Source organism: Bufo gargarizans, chromosome 9, assembly GCF_014858855.1.
Source record: "Bufo gargarizans isolate SCDJY-AF-19 chromosome 9, ASM1485885v1, whole genome shotgun sequence".
NCBI classification, from domain to species: Eukaryota; Metazoa; Chordata; class Amphibia; order Anura; family Bufonidae; genus Bufo; species Bufo gargarizans.
The window spans coordinates 186,674,753-186,681,829 of record NC_058088.1 but is presented as its reverse complement, the minus strand read 5'-3'; positions in this window follow the sequence as shown (position 1 = coordinate 186,681,829).

Genomic DNA, 7,077 nt, shown 5'->3' with positions numbered 1-7,077 from the left:
TCTTGTACATAGGAGCAGTATTATAGTAGTTATATTCTTGTACATAGGAGCAGTATTTAGTAGTTATATTCTTGTACATAGGAGCAGTATTCTAGTAGTTATATTCTTGTACATAGGAGCAGTATTATAGTAGTTATATTCTTGTACATAGGAGGCAGTATTATAGTAGATTATATTCTTGTACAAAGGAGCAGTATTATAGTAGATTATATTCTTGTACATAGGAGGCAGTATTATAGTAGTTATATTCTTGTACATAGGAGGCAGTATTATAGTAGTTATATTCTTGTACATAGGAGCAGTATTATAGTAGTTATATTCTTGTACATAGGAGCAGTATTATAGTAGTTATATTCTTGTACATAGGAGCAGTATTATAGTAGTTATATTCTTGTACATAGGAGGCAGTATTATAGTAGTTATATTCTTGTACATAGGAGGCAGTATTATAGTAGTTATATTCTTGTACATAGGAGGCAGTATTATAGTAGTTATATTCTTGTACATAGGAGGCAGTATTATAGTAGTTATATTCTTGTACATAGGAGGCAGTATTATAGTAGTTATATTCTTGTACATAGGAGCAGTATTATAGTAGTTATATTCTTGTACATAGGAGCAGTATTATAGTAGTTATATTCTTGTACATAGGAGCAGTATTATAGTAGTTATATTCTTGTACATAGGAGCAGTATTATAGTAGTTATATTCTTGTACATAGGAGCAGTATTATAGTAGTTATATTCTTGTACATAGGAGCAGTATTATAGTAGTTATATTCTTGTACATAGGAGCAGTATTATAGTAGTTATATTCTTGTACATAGGAGCAGTATTATAGTAGTTATATTCTTGTACATAGGGGCAGTATTATAGTAGTTATATTCTTGTACATAGGAGGCAGTATTATAGTAGTTATATTCTTGTACATAGGAGCAGTATTATAGTAGTTTATATTCTTGTACATAGGAGGCAGTATTATAGTAGTTATATTCTTGTACATAGGAGCAGTATTATAGTAGTTATATTCTTGTACATAGGAGGCAGTATTATAGTAGTTATATTCTTGTACATAGGGGCAGTATTATAGTAGTTATATTCTTATACATAGGAGGCAGTATTATAGTAGTTATATTCTTGTACACAGGAGCAGTATTATAGTAGTTATATTCTTGTACATAGGAGCAGTATTATAGTAGTTATATTCTTGTACATAGGAGGCAGTATTATAGTAGTTATATTCTTTACATAGGAGGCAGTATTATAGAAGTTATATTCTTGTACACAGGAGCAGTATTATAGTAGTTATATTCTTGTACATAGGAGGCAGTATTATAGTAGTTATTTTCTTATACATAGGAGGCAGTATTATAGTAGTTATATTCTTATACATAGGAGGCAGTATTATAGTAGTTATATTCTTGTACATAGGAGCAGTATTATAGTAGTTATATTCTTGTACATAGGAGCAGTATTATAGTAGTTATATTCTTGCACATAGGAGCAGTATTATATAAGTTATATTCCTGTACATAGGAGGCAGTATTATAGTAGTTATATTCTTGTACATAGGGGCAGTATTATAGTAGTTATATTCTTATACATAGGAGGCAGTATTATAGAAGTTATATTCTTGTACCAGGAGCAGTATTATAGTAGTTATATTCTTGTACATAGGAGGCAGTATTATAGTAGTTATATTCTTATACATAGGAGGCAGTATTATAGTAGTTATATTCTTGTACATAGGAGCAGTATTATAGTAGTTATATTCTTGTACATAGGAGCAGTATTATAGTAGTTATATTCTTATACATAGGAGGCAGTATTATAGTAGTTATATTCTTGTACATAGGAGCAGTATTATAGTAGTTATATTCTTGTACATAGGAGCAGTATTATAGTAGTTATATTCTTGTACATAGGAGCAGTATTATAGTAGTTATATTCTTGTACATAGGAGCAGTATTATAGTAGTTATATTCTTGTACATAGGGGCAGTATTATAGTAGTTATATTCTTATACATAGGAGGCAGTATTATAGAAGTTATATTCTTGTACACAGGAGCAGTATTATAGTAGTTATATTCTTGTACATAGGAGGCAGTATTATAGTAGTTATATTCTTATACATAGGAGGCAGTATTATAGAAGTTATATTCTTGTACACAGGAGCAGTATTATAGTAGTTATATTCTTGTACATAGGAGGCAGTATTATAGTAGTTATTTTCTTATACATAGGAGGCAGTATTATAGTAGTTATATTCTTGTACATAGGAGCAGTATTATAGTAGTTATATTCTTGTACATAGGAGCAGTATTATAGTAGTTATATTCTTATACATAGGAGGCAGTATTATAGTAGTTATATTCTTGTACATAGGAGCAGTATTATAGTAGTTATATTCTTGTACATAGGAGCAGTATTATATAAGTTATATTCTTGTACATAGGGGCAGTATTATAGTAGTTATATTCTTATACATAGGAGGCAGTATTATAGAAGTTATATTCTTGTACACAGGAGCAGTATTATAGTAGTTATATTCTTGTACATAGGAGCAGTATTATAGTAGTTATATTCTTATACATAGGAGGCAGTATTATAGTAGTTATATTCTTGTACATAGGAGCAGTATTATAGTAGTTATATTCTTGTACATAGGAGCAGTATTATAGTAGTTATATTCTTGTACATAGGAGCAGTATTATAGTAGTTATATTCTTGCACATAGGAGCAGTATTATAGTAGTTATATTCTTGCAGGACCTGGGGCCTTGTGGGACGGAAGTGACTGTATGGTTTTTTGTATTTCATTAGTGGAAAAGAGGATTCTAGAAGACGTAAATGGTTCCCAGACAAGCGGGGCAGGGCTATAGAGTCCAGGAACATATTAATATCCCGATGGTTTGGTGTTAGGTCAGGGGATGTAGATAGATTATATAATGAGGAGTAATATTCTCTAAATTTGTTGGCTATGCCTTTAGGGTCATATATTTTTGTACCCGACTGGTCTTTTAGCAGGAAAGGGATTTTAGTTTTGTATGTTCTAGCTTTCAATCGGTAAGAAAGGAGTTTACTGGCTTTATTATCTTGTGAATAATATTGCACCCTTAAGGAGCGTATAAGTTTCTCATATGTAAGTAGTAGCCATTCATTTAGTTGGGGTCGTAGCAGTCGAAGTTTATCTATTAAGGTAGTGAAAATATATTTTTTGTTGAGAGATTCGATGCGTCTGATCTCAGACATAATCTCCGTGAATCTTTTTTCCCTTTTGAAGCATCTTCCTATTTTGATAAAAATGCCTCCGATGTAGGCCTTGTGAGCATTCCATAATGTTGCTGAGTTCTCCAAGGAACCCACATTTAAAGTAAAGTATTCTTGTAGTGCTTTAGTAAGCTCTGCTCGGTATATTTCGTGAGACATGAGATATTCCACATTTTTCCTTTGAGGGGTCACATTAGGCTCAAATTTTTCTGTTAGTGTCAGGGTGATAGTGGCATGATCTGACCGCGTGATGGTGTCTATGACCGCAGAAACCGAGTTGGACAGTAGGGATCTGGAGACCAGGAAAAGGTCTATACATGAATACATTTAATGCCTGGGAGAAAAAGATGTATAATCCCTCTCAGATTCATGGAGGATTCTCCAAATATCATATAAGTCCTGTTTGCATAACATTTTTGCTAGGGAGTGGGACCTCCAAGTTGAAGGAGAGGTAGTGTCCCAAAGATAGTCATGCACCACGTTGACGTCCCCCAGACCACCAAGTGTCCCCTTTTAAGCTTATCAATCTTGTTCATTAATTTATTAAAAAAGGACAATTGATGTCTATGTGGTGCATATATTGCCACCACAGTATACTGGACGTTATTGAAATCACCCACAAGTATGATGTACCTGCCTCCTGGATCAGCCATGATCTCTTGCTGGGTGAAAAGCTACTGTATCTTTAATAGCTATCAGTACGCCTCTTTGTTTTTTGATAAAGTGGGCCTGAAAGATATGTGGAAATTTATGATGATGAATTCTATGGGCATCAGAGGCTAAAAGATGAGTCTCCGATGCGCAGAAAATGTCTGCTTTTTGGGTTGAAGCCTCTTTCGACATCGGTGAACGCTTAAGTGGGCTATTTAGTCCCTTGACGTTCAGGGATGCGAATTTAAGCGGCATGATAAAGGAATACATTGCTGATGACTGAAGCAGGTATCCCAACCTGGAGATCTGGGACAACGACATCCCAGCACGCAGCGAACAAAAAGACAATCATCTCACACTCACAGTAGAATACAATCTGGCGTCGGTGGATGCACCTGGAGAAAGGTGTAAAGGTGAGGAAAACAAAAAGTTGAAAAACAAACCCCCCCAAAAAACAGGAAATCCCTCTTATTTTAAGGGATAAGCAAGTTTGAGATCTAACATTCAACAGCAACAACTGGTTGCACTTTTTTGGGGGGCAGCAACCTAATATAGGAGGTCTTTCGGGTAGCAGCTACATGACCCCTCATAGTTAAAGGTATTTGGAACCCTTCATCTAACCCTTTGGCGTGATCTGGAGACCAGTTGCCAGTCTGGATCCATGTGCTTCTGCTTTTCTTGCCCTTGGGGAGAGTGGATGTTGGGGGTAGAGATACCCCATTCTTGAAGCATGCGTATGCTTTCCTTAACAGAAGTACCCCAGTGGAGTTTTACAGGGAATCCCCAGCGGTAAGCAATGCTGTTTTCTCAGGCGGAGAGTAGTGGCTGAGAGGTCCGCATATAGTTTAACTTGTTGATATGGAGACGGCAGTTCTTTCTAGGACCTGGCAGCCGCCATGGCTTTTTCAAAATGAACACGTGCTAGCACGTCTCTGGGCATGAAATCCGGAATGTGCTTAGGCCTAGCTACACGATGTGCCCAATCAATCACTATCTCTCGGGGGTCACAGCCTGGTAGAAGCAGCTTTAGCAGAGATTGTAAAAATGAGAACAGTTCAGACGAAGGGGCGTCCTCTGCAATGCCCCTGAATTTTATGTTATTTCTCCTTGACCGGTCTTTCAGGTCAGTAACTTCAGCCCTCAATGACTCGACCTCTTCAGTTAAATCATAGTGGGAGCCAATAAGATGATTATGTAAAAAGGAAATTCTGCTCCGGCGCTTCAAACCCAATTCAGACAGTCTTGGATGTAGAAAGGTTTCTTTATTGCATTAAAAATGTGCACAAGTAAAAATATGTCTAACCTGGAATATCACACTCCTTTACCCATTCCAGATACCATCAATGCCACTTCACCTTCCAGTAACCAGGCCGTGTGCAAATACCCTGCCTCAGTATTCGGCCTAGATGTCTTAGTTGAGTGTGCACCACTGAACCTGCCACCTACAGTTTTCTGTTTACACAGATCTATCTTCTGAATCCACACTGACATCCCCAGTACTCTCCATATCCTCTGATGCAGAAGCGGATTCCCTTATCCATAACTACACTTCACCTACCTTACAGCCATCATTATATGTATCAGAAACCGATGACAACGGTACAAGGTCACACCCACAAGGAAGTTTTACCTACCAATCACCAAACAATGATACCATTAATTCAGATATAGTCATCCAAGCTATACGCCCAGGGGCGTAACGATCGCGGTCGCAGAGAGTGCGACTGCGACTGGGCCCGGCGGGAGGGAGGGCCCGCTGCAGGCCGCAAGTGCTTGCGGCGGCGGCGGGTGGCCGGGCCCTGTGACTGTGTTAAGTAACTTATCTGTTGATCACCGACACCTGCTGCTGTTCGCAGGTGACAAATCATCGCATCCGCATCGCAAGTCTGAGAGAGAGAGGGACCCCACTTAGCTGCTGCCGCTCCTCTGCCGGGCCCTCCCTCAAGCTACACACACGCCCACAAATACGCCTCTCGCCTCACCACATGATCAGGCACTCAGGCAGGTAGCTAGGACACGCACGCCGCGGCCCTCTCTCCTCATACGTACCGCTGGTCTGGAACTTGAAGCGGACTCGTCAGGTGACCCGACCCTCCCTGCGCCCCCGCGATATGAGTCTGCTCTCTGACGTCACCACGAGAGTAGACTCTAGGCGCGCAAGAGCCCGCCACATCTGAGACTTGAAAGCGCGGCAAGCGCCCCACGGCCCCAGTGTCAGCCAGCGCGCACTCACCTGAGAGTCTGAGACTGAATGAGAGAGGGACCGGCCGGCCGGCTGACCAACCGACCAAGTAGTCACCCTCACCACTCCAGACTGTCCAGACACGAACCATCAAGGCCAGGGAGAGCGCTGGGCGTTGCAGCAGTCAGAAGTACCATCTGCCTGGACTGGTCTGGTCTATAGACTGGTAGGTGGTACTACTAGGTAGTATTAGTAACTAATGTAAATGATTCATCCATCCATCCATCTGCCCCAGGCCCCCACCCACACCCTGATTTCAGACATCATTATCGACGGTCCACTGATCATCCATCTATCCGCCCCACCCCCTGAATTCAGACATTATTATTGTCTGAAATCAGGGCCGGGGTGGATGGATGGATAGTGGACGGATGGTAATAATAATGTCTGAAATTAGGGCCTGGGTGGGGCGGATGGATGGATCATCAGTGGATGGTAATAAATTATTGCTGTGACAGGTCCATCCATCCATCTGCCCCACCCGCACCCTGATTTCAGACATTATTATTACCAGACCGAACGACCGACCAAGTCACCAGACACGAACCATCAAGGGCGAGCGCCGGTCATTGCAGCAGAAGTACTCCAGCAGGACCATCTTCCTGGACTGGTCTATAGACTGGTAGGTAGTATTAGTAATGTAATGATTCATCCATCCTACTGCCCCACCCACACCCTGACTTCAGACATCATTACCGTCCACTGATCATCCATCCATCCGCCCTACCCCCTGAATTCAGACATTATTATGGTCTGAAATCAGGGCCGGGGCGGATGGATGGATGGATAGTGGACGGGCGGAGTCGTGGGGTGGGCGGAGTCTTGGGGTGGGGGGTCCCGATTCAAAGTTTGCCCTGGGGCCCATAGAACTCTAGTTACGCCACTGTATACGCCCCATAGCGGAACCATCCACCT